Genomic DNA, 4,574 nt, shown 5'->3' on the forward strand with positions numbered 1-4,574 from the left:
AATATTTCACTACAAGCTTAAACATGCCAAATACGCACAAATCTTAACCGTCATTAGTCCAAAAACAGTGAGAAGGAGGTAATGGGGAGCAATAAAGGGAAACATATAGATGTATATTGTAGACTCATGGACCCTTGATAATTCTTCTAGAGGGAGCAGGGGGAGATGAGAGAAAGAGAGGGGGGAAGAGACAGAGAGAGCCATCATTTTAGATAACCTAGAATAACCTGAGATCACAGCTACCAAGGGAGTAAAGCAGACAAAGGATTCCCTCTGAAACACCTCCTGCTTGGAGTTGCTCTGCCATCTTCCTCCATCTATCCTCTGGTGCAGACCCGTGGCATTTGCTGTGGGGCAAACGTTTAGGTTCGTGGCCCTGTGAAGGCTATGAGCATCTGCCTACTTTTCTATTTGCTCTCTAGCCAATTGGAGCAATTAAATCTCTGCAGCCCTGCTTAGGTAATTTGAAAACCAATGATCAAAGGAACTGCCCCTTGTCTGATACACATTCCAAAACACTGAACTCCTCCAAAAGCTGCCATACCTGGTTTCCATCTTAAGAAAATAGAGAGATCAGCTCTTGAGTGGCAAGCCTGTGTCAGGGTTCTCCCTTGTCAGCATGACAGAAACACAATGTGGACTATCTTTTTGGCATAGCATCTACACATGACCACTAAATATTTTCACCGAGGGGATTTTGACTCTTAGATTCGTGGCTTTTACAGACTCTTAGACGTGCCCTTAACTGGTTTAATTGGTTTTCTTTAAATAAGTGAAAAACAAATCAGACTAATTTAAATCTGAAAAAAAATCCCAATTATTATTTCTTAATAACTAGACTTTGTCTTTAAGCTCTCACTTAAGGTGATACCTCTAATCTCTTTTAGTGATGCCCATGCATTAGCCCCCACCCAAATATGTCATTCATTTTCCTGTATAAACTTCCCTAGATCCTGTCTCGTGTTCCTGGGCTGTATACAAAAACAGATAAAGGAAATGACTCCTTACTTTGTTCTTTTATCCGTATGGCATAGATGTGTCTGAGAATGGAAGTCACGGGTCCCATGGGCAGAGAGTAGAGGAAGGGAGAGAAATGATTTATGATGGTCAAAGTGTGGGATGGTGCAGGAAGATAAGAGAATAAAGCAACCTCTTGCATGAGCCTTGTTCTCTAGGATGATTAAAAATAAACAGCTAATCTTTCCTTCTGCTTAAGTGAAAGTTTTGCAGTGACATGTGGGTGGAGAAGGAGGCCATTCCTTCTCCTGAGCACTCTTGAAATCAAATCAGTCAAAACAAATGTTTATCAAATATTTACTATGTACAAGACTCTATTCAAAATTTCAGCCTCTGTACTTGAATTAGTTCAGATTTAGCTAACAGCTAATTTTTGCCCTTCTTCTTATTCTTCCTGGATCTTCTAACCTAGAGTCTTACCCAGCTCCTATTTTCCCATTAAATTCTAAGATCATATGAGGCTATTTTAAGCATTGGCTGTTCGTCATCAAAACTTTTTTCTCACCCATATGTACACCGGGTAGTTATTTTGACATATATTTACCAAGCTACGCACTATGGTTCCTGGCACATCCCTTCACCAGAAAGCTGATTAAACATGTAAGTCAAGAGTTTTGCACAAGCCTCAAAGGACATGTGATTTGTTGCCCAAATGATTTTTCTCAAGAATGCCCATAATTCTACAACTTTAAAAATTGTAAAGCACTTAATAGTATGACTGTGTCTTGCATTTCACTTCTGTTCTTCACAAGCACGGGGATATAAATAAACTAGAATCTCAATAGATATGTATTAAATAGGCTTTATTCATTCTCCTTCTAGATGTGATTCTTTCTCAGAAACTGAGTTCATTTTCTCCCTTTCTTAGCTGCTATATAAAAGTGATTCCAATTCAGCCTCATGGCTGGTATTATCTGAGATTTGCCTAACAAAAGTAGTCCAGCTTCACAAGAGAAAGGATAAATCTCACTGTGTGTGTATTTACATTATATATTATAGGAAAATATAAATATGTAATAAACAAGCAAACAATCAAGAATAAACAAATAAATAATAGCTTTGCGGCAGGCTGTGTGATGAAAACACATGAAAAAGGCAAGGAGTGGAGCTGTAAGACAGAGTGAAAAGAACCAGGGATGGGTAAAAGAATCCACACAGAGTATATTCACTACCTCCCACTGAGTCTAATATGAGCAGAGACCCGTGCTAATGTTGATATGAGATAATACATGTAAAGTGTTTGGAACAGGGCCTAGCACACAGTAAGTGCTCAACAAAGCTTTTTTATTGCTACGGATTTTGGTGTGCTTACTATGTGCTTGGGACTATGAGGTGTTGGGGATACAATGGGAACAAAGCCAACTGGGAACCAGTACTCATGGATCTCATGATGAAATGAGCAAAATAAACATGAAACAAATATACAGGTTTTCCCTGCTATCCAAAAGAAGAACATTCCTATGGAACCTTTCTTGAGCCAAAATGGCATAAAGCAAAGAAGCAATTACCATTAATTTATATGAAAAAAAATGTTGAGCATTCCCAGACCCCAAAAATAACCTCTCTTGGGCTTTTCAGATACCTTAGGACATATTTTGCCAATGGATACACAAGATAAATCAAGATAAAGCACAGATGCTCACAGATAGTTCAAAGCTATGGCGTCTTGCTGCTGAGGTGCTGAGTGTAGTTCTGGGGGAAGGAGCCTGGTAGGGCCCCTCTTGCTGCTCAGGCCTTCTGCCTCAAGAAGCATTCACTGCAAAACAAAGCTGAACACTATTTCACTTCTTGTCTTTTTCATAAAAGTGAAAATATTCTTCCGATTTTTTTTAGTTTGTGAAAACAGACACGTACTGTGAATATTTTGTAAAAGTAAAGTGGTGTGATAGGAACTTTAGAAAAGCTGGGGGTGGGGGGATTCTTGTGTATATAAATGAACATTTTCAAATTGTGACAGGTCATATGATAGAAACAGAATGCATGTGCTCCTTTCAAAAGAGAGGCCAAGGGAGGTCTGATGAGACATTGATACTGGTTTGGGGACATCAGCTGGGAAGATGTCTTCCCCCCCCCCCCCCCCCCCATGACCTCTTTGTGTTCCTTCTCCAAAGAAAAGAAAAATATTGTCTTCTCTACTTTAATTATATCATCAGAGTTACTTGTGAGCTCTATCCCCTTAGTTATAATTCTGTATAAAGCAAGCTTTGTTCTCAGTTATCCCTGTATTTTTTTTCCTGACTAGTGATGAAGTGCTATGGTTTTTGGCATCAGACAAATCTGGGTTACAATCCCCCTTATGAGCTGTGTGCCTCTGGCCATTTTCTTCATCTGTAAAAATGTGAAAACTAAAATCGCCTCCTTCAGAGAGATGGAGTGAGATAAATAAAATAATTTATGGAATGCCATTATCACAGTTACTGACAAAGGGTAAGTGCTCAATAAATAGAGTGTAATAAGAATTCGAAATTTTAGATTATTCATAACATTTCAGTGGGTTTGTTATTGAACAACCTTTATGTTATTCCTGATTATACCAATTTCACCTTCATCAATCCAGCCTCCTCCAGGAAGAAAGAAAGAAAGCTCTACAAAACTTATATAAGTAAATATTCCTCAATTTGCTTAACTATGAACTTAATTTGTGAACAAACACCTCAAGGAGCTATGGAAATCTCATCTGGTTTGTTTGTGTGTTTGTTTGTTTGTTTAATGTGGATGTCAGTCTCTCCCATATCACCAATTAGCTGCTGGTCACTAGAACAATCCATGTCGTCTTTCACATAAATACTAAAATTTCCAAAAGCAAAGCCTGTAAAAAGCGAGGGAAAGGGATCATTCTCTCTGCCAACTCCTTTCCAGATTCTTCCAGTTTTGTTAGAATGACAACTAACTTATTCCTTCTTTTTACGTTTTTTTTTCTCAAAAAACATGGATAAGCATTTGCATTTTAAAAAGTGGCAATTATCACTGTGAGGCATTCGGATTGAAAGCCAACATCCACTCTTGCCATATTTCATCACAGTGTGCCTGAAGGCCTTCACTCCCCTTTTATAGTGCATGTAGATTCACCCTCAGACAGTTCTAGTGTTCCACAACGATTGTAACAAATTATCTTTTCTATGAATTGTGGAAACTATTGTCCAGTGCTGTGTACACACACAGAGAGTGGGTATAATTACCTGACCCCAAAAGATCTGAAGAATGCCCTTACCAACAAGAGTTAGCTCTCTGAACTTAACAAAGCTTTTGGGTGCTATTTCCTTATTCAGTCTTCCCAGTTCCATGGAGAATGGCAGCTGTCACAGCCCCAATGTACAGATGGAGAGAAACCAAATTCTAGAGAGCTTAGAGAATTTCTAAAAGCCACTATCAATGATATTTATTATTTATGAGTCACTCATTAACAGGCCATCTGAAAGAGTTTAGCCTGGAAAGGTCTCCTCATTTTGATGGAATAGGAAGCAAATGTTTTCAATCCATGTTCAGTTGGGATATATGCTCACACACACACACACACACAAAAAAAAAAAAAAAAAAAAAAAAAAAAAAAAAAAAAA

Source organism: Herpailurus yagouaroundi, unplaced genomic scaffold (genome assembly GCF_014898765.1).
Source record: "Herpailurus yagouaroundi ecotype Mexico unplaced genomic scaffold, PumYag 163, whole genome shotgun sequence".
NCBI classification, from domain to species: domain Eukaryota; kingdom Metazoa; phylum Chordata; class Mammalia; order Carnivora; family Felidae; genus Herpailurus; species Herpailurus yagouaroundi.